At 38.5% G+C, this 17,771-nt stretch overlaps 2 long non-coding RNA genes across 2 annotated transcripts; both read left to right on the top strand.

Moving 5' to 3' along the window:
- Positions 1-16: 16 nt before the first annotated feature.
- LOC124387219 lies at positions 17-2,815 on the top strand. Its single transcript, XR_006926116.1, has 4 exons — positions 17-107; positions 1,366-1,422; positions 1,977-2,062; positions 2,398-2,815. It is a non-coding gene; the product is annotated as an uncharacterized LOC124387219 (long non-coding RNA).
- A 2,051-nt stretch (positions 2,816-4,866) lies between these two features.
- Positions 4,867-9,426, top strand: LOC124387717. The gene is made up of 5 exons (XR_006926213.1): positions 4,867-4,982; positions 7,739-8,750; positions 8,843-8,911; positions 8,991-9,076; positions 9,266-9,426. It is a non-coding gene; the product is annotated as an uncharacterized LOC124387717 (long non-coding RNA).
- Positions 9,427-17,771: the final 8,345 nt, after the last annotated feature.

Here is a 17,771-nt window from a genome sequence, read left to right as displayed (position 1 = left end):
ATTAATTCCAACAACAACCACATCAACAACAGACACATCAACTTCAACAGCAACCATATCAACAACAAACACATCAACTCCAACAACCACAGCATCTACTACTTCAAGTAACCTTTTCCTATCCATTTTACACTTTCCAACCGAAGGAAATTATAAAATATTTTAAAGTTTTCTGTGTAGATTTCGAGAATACTTTGAGCACTGTAGATATTCCACTCACATACTCATGTGTTCTTACTTACCTTACCTGAAAACTTTTCTCCAAGTTACTGAAACTATAATTTAAGAGCAAAATCACAGTGCTTCATTAATTCAGGTAGTCTTTTCACAAGTATAGTTAGGGATGAAATGAGCAAAAAACGCACTCTATAGTCAGAAAGTTTGCCAAAATTATGTACATTTGTATGTACAGTAGTTTATTTGTACTATATGGACAAAGTTTGTAGATGTTTGATGTCAAGATTTGTAGGATTTCTTTACAATCCCCTTTTACATTTAGTCCCCATTTTACTGTTATAAAAGCATCTGCAGTCCCACGAAGATGTTTCACTAGATTTAGTGTTCCATAGGTTTTGGAATGTATTTGTGGAGATTTGTGAGATTTTATTCAGACACTCTTGTGAACCTGACCCCAATAGTGTTCAGTATGGTTGAGGTTAGAACTTTATCGCAAGAGAGCTTCCACTCCAAACCATGTAAATGTAATGTATATTTTCATGGAGCTGGCTTTGTGCACAGGGACATTGTCATGCTGGAACAGGTTTGGGTTCTCCAAGTGAAGGGAAAATTTCATGTTACCGCTCCAAAGTCATCCTATAAAATTATTTGAGGGAAAATCACATATGGCTGGAAAACTAAGGTGTCCCAATACCTTTACTAACTAAATTTTTTTCTGTCTTGCTGCTATAACTCTTAGTACTTCAACAAACTGCAACCATTTGATCTTTTATCTTTCAGAGCAACTAATAAAAATAAAATAAAGGCTTTTGGTGTATTAAAAATGCACTAGGAATTTTATTGAAATAGTTTTTAGTTTAATTTAAATCCTAATTAACTGAGGTGTACGTTTTATTAAAATGCTTTATAAGTTATAACCAAAGTTAGATATTAGATTTTTTAAATAACATTTTTCTGCGTTTTTTTTTAAAGCTCTCTTCATACTAGAATTCCTAACCGTCAGCACTTTATATTTTTAGCTTCCTAAGTTATTAATGAAAGGCTATATGTTGCACTAGAAATATCACATTCAAATTGAAATTAAGATACCAAAGTGTATGTTTTTGTAAATAATGTGTTTTATTGGATAATTTTTATAAATAACAATTTTCTGTTTGCTTGTTTTTTTCTTTTGTCTTGCATCCAAAGATTCGACCAGTGCAACCACAGGATCTTCCACCACTCTTAGTACTTCAACTCGTAACCGTAAGAACGTTATCTTTTTATGTTCCTGATCTACTAATATAACAATTTTGAGGTACTTCGATGTACTGTAAGTGTATTACAAACATGTACTGCATTAACATTGGATCATTTACTATTACATAAACACAACTATTTTAAACTTGGGTAGATCCACATTTCAAATTTCACATACTTTTTGTAAAACTGGGCTTAAGTCAACTTTGGTCCATCTGTTATATGTTACTTTGAGACTTTACACCTGACATGAATGAACTTCAAAATAAATGATAGATAATAGTGAAAGCAGTTGGTGTGTCGCCAGTTTGTTTCCTCCTTCAGAGATAATTTCTGCTCCTGCTCCAAAAAAAGTGTCTCAACAAGTACAGTATATTGGCAAACGATTTCATTTGATTTGATTTCTCTGAGCCTCTGCAAATGTGCAGTTGTTAAAGCGGAGTGGTGACAAAACTAACATATGACTTCTCAAAAAAAAAAAAAAAGATTAGCAAAACAATGATTATAGCACTGTCTGAGAGAAATCAAACCATATTTCATGTAACCTCTCTTTCCTGCAGCGTACCCCATACGTATCGGCGTGCGAGTTTTGGTCAAATCTTCTCTGGGGCTGAATGTAACCCAAGCGAACGCCATCGTCCAGCAGGTAGGAAGCCACCAGGAACTTTTAATGACAACTAACTGTATTGCTGTGAATTTTTGTCCAATTTGACTGTACATTAAACATTTCAGATTCTATAGTCTTGTTTTACACACACACACACACACACACACACACACACACATATATATATATATATATATATATATATATATATATATATATATATATATATATTGCTTTTTTAACCAAAAGTTTTACTCCTGTTCACACACTTACGAACAACTATATGCCTTAAAATTTAAATGATATAAAACAGGCCTCCTGCTAACTTCTGTCTCAATTCTATTTTTTTCTTTCTCTCTCATCTTTAAATGTAGTACTTATCCCAGCTAAACCTCCCAACATCCTACGGTGTAACCGCCAATGTAACGCGTGTTAAACAAGTATGAAGAGCTCTGGATATTCCCAATGTCCTCGATCTGTTTTACATTTTTTTTAATTTTCATATCTATTTGAGATCATTTGTGCTTCTGTAATTAATTTAAATTTACTTATATATAATTGCATTTGCATGAGATTTTAATATTAAAGTTTAGGAACAATTTATGGTAAAATGTACATTGTATAATAGTTAAAACTGATAGTAACTGGTGGTGGATAGTAAATAGTTAAAATGTAATTTATCAATTATGAATGAAGCAAAAACCTTTATTCAAAAGAATAAATTGATAAATCCTGAACAATGAGAATGTTTTGTCTTTTGCTGCTTTCTTAATAAAGTATTTGAGGTTTCTGCGTGATGTCGCAATGTCTTATGGAGATATAATATTCAGAGCCAATAAACATCCCAGGGTTTGGTTAAACGTAATATACAGTACAGACCAAAGGTTTGGACACACCTTCTCATTCAAAGAGTTTTCTTTATTTTCATGACTATGAAAATTGTAGATTTACACTGAAGGCATCAAAACTATGAATTAACACATGTGGAATTATATATGGAATTATATACATAACAAAAAAGTGTGAAACAACTGAAAAATGTCATATTCTAGGTTCTTCAAAGTAGCCACCTGTTGCTTTGATTACTGCTTTGCACACTCTTGGCATTCTCTTGATGAGCTTCAAGAGGTAGTCACCTGAAATGGTCTTCCAACAGTCTTGAAGGAGTTCCCCGAGAGATGCTTGGCACTTGTTGGCCCTTTTGCCTTCACTCTGCGGTCCAGCTCACCCCTAAACCATCTTGATTGGGTTCAGGTCCGGTGACTGTGGAGGCCAGGTCATCTGGCGCAGCACCCCATCACTCTCCTTCTTGGTCAAATAGCCCTTGATGCCTTCAGTGTGACTCTACTATTTTCATAGTCATGAAAATAAAGAAAACTCTTTGAATGAGAAGGTGTGTCCAAACTTTTGGTCTGTAGTGTAGGTGACCAGAAAACATAAAACTGAAGTGAATTGAAAAAGTGACAGAAAAGTTAAATGCTTTGTTAAAGAAAAGCACAAGCAGGAAGTAAAAACAGAGCTCAAAATAATTGCCTGTTGTATGGTAGGTTTATTAGAATATATCAGATAATTATAACTTCACATACTGCAGCCACATTCATTTATTTTTACAGTGGAGTTTAGCAATAGAAACTGTCATAGCGCAAAGTTACAGAAATCTAGATGGAGATCTTGAAGCTGTTCAAGCCAGAGGCAACAGTTGAAAAAAATTACCTTAAGCTAATAAATGAAATCCCTCTACTTTGGGTAACTCAGTGCAGTGGGATTTTAAACCCTTGAAGTATACAGGTATAGAAGAATGAAAGACAAACTGTGGTGTGTACAGGGGAAGTAAATCTGCGACTAGATAAAGAGGTAAGCAATCGAGAGGACAAGGAAACAGGTTTATAGGTCTGCAGGTCCTGTTCACAGACACATTTATAGACATTTGACACTCAAATGAAATCCTATTTGGATTTGAGCCAGGGTGAAGTCTTGTCAAACATGGGGAAATGATCTTTGTGTACTTTGCGGCCTTGGAAATAAGCTTTTACAAGCTACCTTCATTCAAAACTGCTCATTGCCAATAGGATACCATTCCCACAGTGAAGCATGGGGGTGGAAGCATTGTGTTAAATATTATCCATGTTTTTTTTTTGCTTGCTTCTCTGAATATTCACCCCATGTTATCCTGTGCTAGTGCTAGATTTCCCAGTTTGTCTGGAATCACTGCTTACCTAATGAGCCACTCTGCTATTGAGGCTGTACTTTGTAACTTAAGAGAGACCATATGTTGTAATAATCATGAATAAAAACACTATTCTAAATGCTGAGAGATAATCAAATTGGAACAAAGGAGAGTTTACTGGAACAGTGACACTACATTCAATCACAACCAGAGGGAGCTAAATTTCATACGAAATATCTCTCTCCAAATGCTCTTCAGTGAAAGCGGCAGGAGCAGCAGGAGCAATCATCTCAACCATTCTTTCTCTGTAAAACAAATCTCTAAAGCCTTGTTTTGTCTTACCAGGAATCTCTTATGAATATGAAATGTTACTCCTGCAACTGTATAGGATCATGGGGCATGCTAAATTAGATCATCAATGACTGTTTAGTAACAGAAAAAGCCCATAAATTGCATATAACATATTTTTCTACTTTTTACATGAGATTTTCCTACATTTACAATTTGTATTTTTAATGAAACAAGACATCCAGAGAATAGATCCCATTACTGCATACTTTCACTGTAGGCGGAGTTTGTGGAGCTGTTTTACTGGAATCGTTGCTATTATACGTCACTGAGATGTTTTATAATTATCAAAAAAGTTTGCGAATAAGGTAATTACAGGAATCGATTAAGAAATGCTGCACACACTCACACATACTGTCAGACAATTTACAGCTCCGTCAGCAGGAAACATGTTGGCCGTAATCCTTTTTGCCGGAGCGGTTATTTTTACAGATCAAACAATTGGTAAGATTTAATACATTTCTTATATTTTATTGCTTTATTGGCAAATATCCAGATTCATGCAGATATTTATCAGTTGCTCCTAAATATCTAAAAATCAACAACCTTGAAATGAATCATATGCATTAATAGACACTATTTTAAACTTGGGTTGATTCAAATTTCACATACTTTTGGTAAACGTGGGCTTAAATCTACTTTGGTCTATCTGTTATATGTTACTTTGAGACTTTACACCTGACATGAATGAACTTCAAAATAAATGATAGATAATAGTGAAAGCATTTTTGCCAGTTTGTTTCCTCCTTCAGAGATCATTTCCACTCCTGCACCAAAAAAAGTGCGAACTAAACAAATACAGTATATTGGCAAATGATTTCATTGGTTTGCTAACCATAAATTAATAATTGGCGTAAATAAATTTTGCGTATGTCACAAATGACAAGGAAATGCAGAAAAAGTCTAAAATAAAAGTAAAACATCTTATGATATTAAGCAGTATAATCCAGAACAAATGTTGAAAAATAACATGACTAGACAATAGTGTGAATCTGAATGAAAATACAGACATTTACAGTGTATGCAAGGCCTTTTTTTTTGGCATCCTAGGTGGGATTCCTATTGTCATCCACTCTAGTGGGCAAAATATGTCAAAATAGCAAAATAATGGAAAATACTAGGAATACTATTGCTTCTACTAAAAATGGTGCTGAGTGTATGTGTGCATAAAAGTCAGAACACCTGTTGGTTATGGGAAATGTCCTTGGTGGTCATGTTTGATAGTCATGGTATTTCTGCTTTGATCTGTCAGAACACCTCCAAAGGTTAAAGTTAAGCAGATACTCTCTTTTATTTCTGCTGTGACATGAGTTGTCTTGACCAGGTAGGTGGGCTGAGAATCTATCCACTACTACAAGGATGGTTGTGTAGCCTTGTGATGTAAGAAGGTCTGTAAATATGTCTATGGCAAAATCGGACTAGGGGCATTGTGGTGTGAGTAGTGGGACTAGCCTGTGGATGGGGTCTGTGGTACTTTGGTTTAGGCACATGCCAAACATGAGGAGATATCCTAGAAATACAGAGCCATCAGTTCTTGTTTTTCAGCAGATAAAGTGCACTGGGTTCCTGGGTGGCCTATGGGGACTGTAATGTGTGCCCAGGTGGCCAGGCATTCATATGGAGGTTCTGACTTTTTCAGCAAGGCAGACACTGGCAATGTTCTGTTGTGGAGTTTGGAAAATAGTCTGGTCCAGTTCCTGTTCGATTGCTGTCAAATGAAGATCACCTGGAGATAATTTCCTATAATGGAAGGTGACTGGGTGCAGATCGGGTTTCTATTCACAATATTGGGGCAACACTCTCCCAGCAATGAGTTCAGAAGCATCGAACAGTTTAGTGGAATCAGGGTGTTTCAGGATAGGGTCTGAGGTAAAGGCTGAAGAGTTGACTGAAAGCTTTTTTGCTACTGGTGTACACTTTAGCATTCTTTGTTAATAAACATGACATATAATCATGGGCAATAATATCAGCACCCCTGCAATTTGTTCAGAAAATGCAACCTTTCTCTCAGAAAACGGTTGTAGTTGCAAATGTTTTGGAACTCATGTTTATTTATTTATTTTTTTGAATTGGAACACAAAAAAAAGAGAAGAAAAGTAAAATTCTGATACAATTTCACACAGAACCCAAAAAGTACACTGGACAAAATTATTGGCACCCTTAACTTAATATTTGGTAGCACCCCCTTTGAAAAAAATAACTGAAATCAATCGCTTCCCATAACCATGAATGAGTTTCTTACACCTCTCTACTAGAATTTTGAACCACTCTTTTTTTGCAAACTGCTTCAGGTCATTCAGATTTGAAGGATGCCTTCTCCCAACTGCTGATTTGAGATCTCTCCACAGGTGTTTGATCAGCAGTGGTGTCCTTCTGAGTCTCCTACCATAGCGTCCCTTTTCATTCAGATTGCGACGGATAGTGCAAGCTGACACTGTTGTACCCTGTGTCTGCAGATCAGCTTGAATTTGTTTGGAAGTTAAGTTCTCAATCCTTCATTGTAATTTTAAATTAATTTTGCTCTTCAGTCCACGTCCCGAGAGGTTCGCTACAGTGCCATGGGCTGTAAACCTCTTAATGATATTGGATTCATGGACACAGGTAAATTAAGATCTCTGAAGATGGACTTGTAGCCTTGAGATATCCATGTTTTTCCAAATTTTTTTCTCTCAAATCTTCAGACAACTCTTTAAACTTCTTTGTTTTCTCCATACATAGTGTGACGCACAACACAATGGTTGAGTCAACGTTTCTTCATTTTAAATGTTTGCAAGTGTGAATACTATATTGCCCAAAAGTGTTACTTGCCACTATTGTGTCTAAATACAAATACAGGAGCATCACATGCTTATATACTTATTATTTCTTACAATTTTGACAAGGTGCCAAAAATTTAGTCCAGTCCATTTTTGAGTTCTGTGTGAAATCTTATCAAGTTTCACTTTTCTTCTCTGTTTTTTTTTTTTGTGTTGTTGCAGTGCAAACAAAAACAATAAGCACATGAATAGCAAAACATTTGCAAATAGAACAATTTTCTAAAAGAAGTGTTGCATTGTCTGACAGAATTGCAATTTTTGTGTTTTACATTTTTAAATTCATGTCTCATAACTCTGGAACTAATGTCTGTTAATAATGTGTGCTCATTCAATAGATATTCTTTAATAACAATTTTTGTATTTTTAAAATGCTTGCATCCAAAGCTCAAAGCACAGCGTCTGCAGATCTCATCAATTCAACAGCACCAACAACAACTTTACCACTAACAACAGCTACAGCAGAATCATCTCTGCTAACAAATGAATCAGAAACAACTCTATCAGCAATAACTCCATTAACAACTTCAACAGACACAACTCCACAACTTACAACCACTCTATTAACAACTCCAACAGAAACATCTCAACCTCTAACAGCTCTACCACCAACTCCACAAACATCTCTAATAACAACTTCAACAGAAATAACTTCAACAGAAACAACTCTACCAATGTCAGCAACTCTTCTGCCAACTTCACCTACTATTCCATTAACAACTTCAACAGAATCAACTTCAACAACAACAACAACACCTACATCAACTGAAACATCAACAACTCCACCCTCATCAACTGAAACGTCAGCAACTCCACATACACCAACTACATCCTCATCAATTGAAACATCAACAACTACACCCTCATCAGCTGAAACATCAACAACTCCACCTACACCAATGGAAATATCAACAACTTCACCCTCAACAACTGAAACATCAACAACTTCACCCTCATCAACTGAAACATCAACAACTTCACCCTCATCAACTGAAATGTCAACAACTACATCCACATCAACTGAAACATCAACAACTACATCCTCATCAACTGAAACATCAACAACTACATCCTCATCAACTGAACGTCAACAACTCCACCTACACTAACTGAAACATCAACAACTACATCCTCATTAACTGAAACATCAACAACTACACCTCATCAACTCAAACATCAACGACTCCACCTACACCAATAGAAATATCAACAACTCCACCCTCAACAACTGAAACATCAACAACTTCACCCTCATCAACAGAAACGTCAACACTTACATCCTCATCAACTGAAACATCAACTACACCCTCATCAACTGAAACGTCAACAACTACATCCTCATCAACTCAAACAACAACAACTACATCCTCATCAACTGAAACATCAAGAACCACTGCAGGTGCTTAGGTTTACGTGTACATTTTGTGAATAATATTTTATTGGATTGTAAATTATAAATAACAGTTTTCTGTATTTGTCTTCTTTATAAAGCCCCAACCAACAGAACCAAAACCAGTACACCTTCTACCACAATAAACACTTCAAACCAAACTTCTAACCGTAAGCACTCTATCTTTTAAACTTCTTTTTGAATTAGTTTTAGAGAGAAATGAAACCATATTTTAAATGTTTCCTGCAGCGAACCCCGTAATAATCGGCATGCGAGTTTCGGTCAGATCTTCTGTCAAGCTGGATATGAACCAAGCCAAAGCCATTGTCCAGCAGGTAGGAAGCTTTTGAAATGTTTGGTTATTTTGTTTTATGACTGTGCTGACATTTGTCCTCTGGTTTTAGCGATTTTTATCTCACTTTTGAAAAACACTTTTTATACACTCATGAATAGCTAAATAGACTGTTTCCCTCAAAATACAAACTTCTGTTTTAATTCCGTTTCTTTCTCTTTTTTCACTTTAGTATTTAGCCCAGCTAAACCTCACATCACCCTCAACAACTGAAACATCAACAACTACATCCTCATCAACTGAAACGTCAACAACTACATCCTCATCAACTGAAAAGTCAACAACTACACCCTCATCAACTGAAGCGTCAACAACTACATCCTCATCAACTGAAGCGTCAACAACTACACCCTCATCAACTGAAACGTCAACAACTTCACCCTCAACAACTGAAACATCAATAACTTCACCCTCATCAACTGAAGCGTCAACAACTACATCCTCATCAACTGAAGCGTCAACAACTACACCTCATCAACTGAAGCGTCAACAACTTCACCTCAACAACTGAAACTTCAACAACTTCACCCTCAACAACTGAAGCGTCAACAACTACATTCTCAACAATTGAAACATCAACAACTTCACCCTCATCAACTGAAACTTCAACAACTACATCCTTATCAACTGAAACGTCAACAACTTCACCCTCAACAACTGAAACATCAACAACTTCACCCTCATCAACTGAAGCGTCAACAACTTCACCCTCATCAACTGAAACATCAAGAACTTCACCCTCAACAACTGAAACATCAACAACTTCACCCTCATCAACTGAACGTCAACAACTTCACCCTCATCAACTGAAACTTTAACAACTACATCCTCATCAACTGAAACATCAACAACTTCACCCTCATCAACTGAAACGTCAACAACTTCACCCTCAACAACTGAAACTTTAACAACTTCACCCTCAACAACTGAAACGTCAACAACTTCACCTCAACAACTGAAACGTCAACAACTTCACCCTCATCAACTGAAACGTCAACAACTACATCCTCATCAACTGAAGCGTCAACAACTACATCCTCATCAACTGAAGCGTCAACAACTTCACCTCATCAACTGAAACGTCAACAACTTCACCCTCATCAACTGAACGTCAACAACTTCACCTCATCAGCTGAAACGTCAATAACTTCACCCTCATCAACTGAAGCGTCAACAACTACATCCTCATCAACTGAAGCGTCAACAACTACACCCTCATCAACTGAAGCGTCAACAACTTCACCCTCAAGAACTGAAACTTCAACAACTTCACCCTCAACAACTGAAACTTCAACAACTACATTCTCAACAATTGAAACATCAACAACTTCACCCTCATCAACTGAAACTTCAACAACTACATCCTTATCAACTGAACGTCAACAACTTCACCCTCAACAACTGAAACTTTAACAACTTCATCCTCAACAACTGAAACATCAACAACTTCACCCTCATCAACTGAAGCGTCAACAACTTCACCCTCATCAACTGAAACATCAAGAACTTCACCCTCAACAACTGAAACATCAACAACTTCACCCTCATCAACTGAAACGTCAACAACTTCACCCTCATCAACTGAAACTTTAACAACTACATCCTCATCAACTGAAACATCAACAACTTCACCCTCATCAACTGAAGCGTCAACAACTTCACCCTCAACAACTGAAACTTTAACAACTTCACCCTCAACAACTTCACCCTCAACAACTGAAACGTCAACAACTTCACCCTCATCAACTGAAACGTCAACAACTTCACCCTCATCAACTGAAACGTCAACAACTACATCCTCATCAGCTGAAGCGTCAACAACTTCACCCTCATCAACTGAAACGTCAACAACTTCACCCTCAACAACTGAAACTTTAACAACTTCACCCTCAACAACTTCACCTCAACAACTGAAGCGTCAACAACTTCACCCTCATCAACTGAAGCGTCAACAACTACATCCTCATCAACTGAAGCGTCAACAACTACATCCTCATCAACTGAAGCGTCAACAACTTCACCCTCATCAACTGAACGTCAACAACTTCACCCTCATCAACTGAAGCGTCAACAACTTCACCCTCAACAACTGAAGCGTCAACAACTTCACCCTCATCAACTGAAGCGTCAACAACTTCACCCTCAACAACTGAAGCGTCAATAACTTCACCCTCATCAACTGAAGCGTCAACAACTACACCTCATCAACTGAAGCGTCAACAACTACACCCTCAACAACTGAAGCGTCAACAACTTCACCCTCAACAACTGAAACTTCAACAACTTCACCCTCAACAACTGAAACTTCAACAACTACATTCTCAACAATTGAAACATCAACAACTTCACCCTCATCAACTGAAACTTCAACAACTACATCCTTATCAACTGAAACGTCAACAACTTCACCCTCAACAACTGAAACTTTAACAACTTCATCCTCAACAACTGAAACATCAACAACTTCACCCTCATCAACTGAAGCGTCAACAACTTCACCTCATCAACTGGAAACATCAAGAACTTCACCCTCAACAACTGAAACATCAACAACTTCACCCTCATCAGCTGAAACGTCAACAACTTCACCCTCATCAGCTGAAACTTTAACAACTTCATCCTCATCAACTGAAACATCAACAACTTCACCCTCATCAACTGAAACGTCAACAACTTCACCCTCAACAACTGAAACTTTAACAACTTCACCCTCAACAACTGAAACGTCAACAACTTCACCCTCAACAACTGAAACGTCAACAACTTCACCCTCATCAACTGAAACGTCAACAACTACATCCTCATCAACTGAAGCGTCAACAACTACATCCTCATCAACTGAAGCGTCAACAACTTCACCCTCATCAACTGAAACGTCAACAACTTCACCCTCATCAGCTGAAACTTTAACAACTACATCCTCATCAACTGAAACATCAACAACTTCACCCTCATCAACTGAAACGTCAACAACTTCACCCTCAACAACTGAAACTTTAACAACTTCACCCTCAACAACTGAAACGTCAACAACTTCACCCTCATCAGCTGAAGCGTCAACAACTACATCCTCATCAACTGAAGCGTCAACAACTACATCCTCATCAACTGAAGCGTCAACAACTTCACCCTCATCAGCTGAAACTTCAACAACTTCACCTCAACAACTGAAACTTCAACAACTTCATCCTCAACAACTGAAGCGTCAACAACTTCACCCTCATCAACTGAAACGTCAACAACTTCACCCTCATCAACTGAACGTCAACAACTTCACCCTCAACAACTGAACGTCAACAACTTCACCTCATCAACTGAAACGTCAACAACTTCACCCTCATCAGCTGAAACTTTAACAACTACATCCTCATCAACTGAAACGTCAACAACTTCACCCTCATCAACTGAAACGTCAACAACTTCACCCTCAACAACTGAAACTTTAACAACTTCACCCTCAACAACTTCACCCTCAACAACTGAAACGTCAACAACTTCACCCTCAACAACTGAACGTCAACAACTTCACCCTCATCAACTGAAACGTCAACAACTACATCCTCATCAACTGAAACGTCAACAACTACATCCTCATCAACTGAAACGTCAACAACTTCACCCTCATCAACTGAAACGTCAACAACTTCACCCTCATCAACTGAAACTTTAACAACTACATCCTCATCAACTGAAACATCAACAACTTCACCTCATCAACTGAAGCGTCAACAACTTCACCTCAACAACTGAAACTTTAACAACTTCACCCTCAACAACTGAAGCGTCAACAACTTCACCCTCAACAACTGAACGTCAACAACTTCACCCTCATCAACTGAAGCGTCAACAACTACATCCTCATCAACTGAAGCGTCAACAACTACACCCTCATCAACTGAAGCGTCAACAACTACACCCTCATCAACTGAAACGTCAACAACTTCACCCTCGACAACTGAAGCGTCAACAACTTCACCTCGACAACTGAAACTTCAACAACTTCACCCTCGACAACTGAAACTTCAACAACTACATTCTCAACAATTGAAACATCAACAATTTCACCCTCATCAACTGAAACTTCAACAACTACATCCTCATCAACTGAAACTTTAACAACTTCATCCTCATCAACTGAAGCGTCAACAACTTCACCCTCATCAACTGAAGCGTCAAGAACTTCACCCTCATCAACTGAAGCGTCAAGAACTTCACCCTCAACAACTGAAACGTCAACAACTTCACCTCATCAACTGAAACGTCAACAACTTCACCTCATCAACTGAAACTTTAACAACTACATCCTCATCAACTGAAACATCAACAACTTCACCCTCATCAACTGAAGCGTCAACAACTTCACCCTCAACAACTGAAACGTCAACAACTTCACCTCAACAACTGAAGCGTCAACAACTTCACCCTCAACAACTGAAACGTCAACAACTTCACCCTCATCAACTGAAACGTCAACAACTACATCCTCATCAACTGAAGCGTCAACAACTACATCCTCATCAACTGAAACGTCAACAACTTCACCCTCATCAGCTGAAGCGTCAACAACTTCACCTCATCAACTGAACGTCAACAACTTCACCCTCAACAACTGAAACGTCAACAACTTCACCCTCATCAACTGAAACGTCAACAACTACACCCTCATCAACAACTTCACCTCATCAACTGAAACATCAACAACTTCACCCTCATCAGCTGAAACTTCAACAACTACATCCTTATCAACTGAAACGTCAACAACTTCACCCTCAACAACTGAAACTTTAACAACTTCACCCTCATCAACTGAAACGTCAACAACAACTTCACCCTCATCAACTGAAACGTCAAGAACTTCACCTCATCAACTGAAGCGTCAACAACTTCACCCTCATCAACTGAAACGTCAACAACTTCACCCTCATCAACTGAAACTTTAACAACTACATCCTCATCAACTGAAACATCAACAACTTCACCCTCATCAACTGAAACGTCAACAACTTCACCCTCAACAACTGAAACGTCAACAACTTCACCTCAACAACTGAAGCGTCAACAACTTCACCTCAACAACTGAAGCGTCAACAACTTCACCCTCATCAACTGAAGCGTCAACAACTACATCCTCATCAACTGAAACGTCAACAACTTCACCCTCAACAACTGAAACGTCAACAACTTCACCCTCATCAACTGAAACGTCAACAACTACACCCTCATCAACTGAAACGTCAACAACTACACCCTCATCAACTGAAACGTCAACAACTTCACCCTCAACAACTGAAACTTCAACAACTTCACCCTCAACAACTGAAACTTCAACAACTACATTCTCAACAATTGAAACATCAACAACTTCACCCTCATCAACTGAAACTTCAACAACTACATCCTTATCAACTGAAACGTCAACAACTTCACCCTCAACAACTGAAACTTTAACAACTTCATCCTCAACAACTGAAACATCAACAACTTCACCCTCATCAACTGAAACGTCAACAACTTCACCCTCATCAACTGAAACGTCAAGAACTTCACCCTCAACAACTGAAGCGTCAACAACTTCACCCTCATCAACTGAAACGTCAACAACTTCACCTCATCAACTGAAACGTCAACAACTACATCCTCATCAGCTGAAACGTCAACAACTTCACCCTCATCAACTGAAACGTCAACAACTTCACCCTCAACAACTGAAACTTCAACAACTTCACCCTCAACAACTGAAACGTCAACAACTTCACCCTCAACAACTGAAGCGTCAACAACTTCACCTCATCAACTGAAACGTCAACAACTTCACCCTCATCAACTGAAACGTCAACAACTTCACCCTCATCAACTGAAACGTCAACAACTTCACCTCATCAACTGAAACGTCAACAACTACATCCTCATCAACTGAACGTCAACAACTACATCCTCATCAACTGAAACGTCAACAACTTCACTCTCATCAACTGAACGTCAACAACTTCACCCTCATCAACTGAAGCGTCAACAACTTCACCCTCATCAACTGAAGCGTCAACAACTTCACCTCAACAACTGAAACGTCAACAACTACACCCTCATCAACTGAAACGTCAACAACTACACCTCATCAACTGAAACGTCAACAACTTCACCCTCAACAACTGAAACTTTAACAACTTCATCCTCAACAACTGAACGTCAACAACTTCATCCTCAACAACTGAAACGTCAACAAATTCACCCTCATCAACTGAAACGTCAACAACTTCACCCTCAACAACTGAAACATCAACAACTTCACCCTCAACAACTGAAACATCAACAACTTCACCTCATCAACTGAAATGTCAACAACTTCACCCTCATCAACTGAAACGTCAACAACTTCACCCTCATCAACAACTTCACCCTCATCAACTGAAACTTCAACAACTACATCCTCATCAACTGAAACATCAACAACTACATCCTCATCAACTGAACGTCAACAACTTCACCCTCAACAACTGAAACTTTAACAACTTCACCCTCAACAACTGAAACGTCAACAACTTCACCCTCAACAACTGAAACGTCAACAACTTCACCCTCAACAACTGAAACGTCAACAACTACATCCTCATCAACTGAAACGTCAACAACTTCATCCTCATCAACTGAAACGTCAACAACTTCACCCTCATCAACTGAAACGTCAACAACTTCACCCTCATCAACTGAAACGTCAACAACTTCACCTCATCAACTGAAACGTCAACAACTACACCCTCAACAACTGAAACGTCAACAACTTCACCCTCATCAACTGAAACGTCAACACCTACATCCTCATCAACTGAAACGTCAACAACTTCACCCTCATCAACTGAAACTTCAACAACTACATCCTCATCAACTGAAACATCAACAACTTCACCCTCATCAACTGAACGTCAACAACTACATCCTTATCAACTGAAACATCAACAACTTCATCCTCATCAACTGAAGCGTCAACAACTACATCCTCATCAACTGAAACGTCAACAACTTCACCCTCATCAACTGAACGTCAACAACTACATCCTCATCAACTGAAACGTCAAGAACTTCACCCTCAACAACTGAAACATCAACAACTTCACCCTCAACAAATGAAACATCAACAACTCCACCTACACCAATAGAAATAGCAACAACTCCACCGCAACAACTGAAACAACAACTTCACCCTCAACAACTGAAACGTCAACAACTACATCCTCATCAACTGAAACGTCAACAACTACATCCTCATCAACTGAAACATCAACAACTTCACCCTCATCAACTGAAACGTCAACAACTTCACCCTCCTCAACTGGAACGTCAACAACTACATCCTCATCAACTGAAGCGTCAAGAACTTCACCCTCAACAACTGAAACATCAACAACTTCACCCTCAACAAATGAAACATCAACAACTCCACCTACACCAATAGAAATAGCAACAACTCCACCGCAACAACTGAAACAACAACTTCACCCTCAACAACTGAAACATCAACAACTACATCCTCATCAACTGAAGCGTCAACAACTACATCCTCATCAACTGAAACGTCAACAACTTCACCCTCATCAACTGAAACTTTAACAACTACATCCTCATCAGCTGAAACATCAACAACTTCATCCTCATCAACTGAAACGTCAACAACTACATCCTCATCAACTGAAACATCAACAACTTCACCCTCATCAACTGAAGCGTCAACAACTTCACCCTCATCAACTGAAGCGTCAACAACTACATCCTCATCAACTGAAACGTCAACAACTTCACCCTCATCAACTGAACGTCAACAACTACATCCTCATCAACTGAAACGTCAACAACTTCACCCTCATCAACTGAAACGTCAACAACTTCACCCTCATCAACTGAAACGTCAACAACTTCACCCTCATCAACTGAAACGTCAACAACTTCACCCTCAACAACTGAAACGTCAACAACTACATCCTCATCAACTGAAACATCAAGAACTACATCCTCATCAACTGAAACATCAAGAACTACACCCTCATCACCTGAAACATCAACAACTCCACCGCAACAACTGAAACATCAACAACTTCACCCTCAACAACTGAAACATCAACAACAACCCTCAACAACTGAAACAACAACTTCACCCTCATCAACTGAAACGTCAACAACTACATCCTCATCAACTGAAACATCAACAACTTCACCCTCATCAACTGAAACATCAACAACTTCACCTCATCAACTGAAACGTCAACAAACACATCCTCATCAACTGAAACGTCAACAACGACATCCTCATCAACTGAAACATCAACAACTACACCCTCATCAACTGAAACATCAACAACTACACCCTCATCAACTGAAACATCAACAACTACATCCTCATCAACTGAAACATCAACAACTACACCCTCATCAACTGAAACATCAACAACTCCACCTACACCAATAGAAATATCAACAACTCCACCCTCAACAACTGAAACATCAACAACTTCACCCTCATCAACTGAAACGTCAACACTTACATCCTCATCAACTGAAACATCAACTCCACCCTCATCAACTGAAACGTCAACAACTACACCCTCATCAACTGAAACGTCAACAGCTCCACCTACACTAACTGAAACATCAACAACTACATCCTCATCAACTGAAACATCAACAAC

Source organism: Silurus meridionalis, chromosome 6 (assembly GCF_014805685.1).
Source record: "Silurus meridionalis isolate SWU-2019-XX chromosome 6, ASM1480568v1, whole genome shotgun sequence".
NCBI classification, from domain to species: Eukaryota; Metazoa; Chordata; class Actinopteri; order Siluriformes; family Siluridae; genus Silurus; species Silurus meridionalis.
The sequence above is the reverse complement of the archived record's forward strand: the minus strand, read 5'-3'. Positions and strand labels throughout refer to the sequence as shown.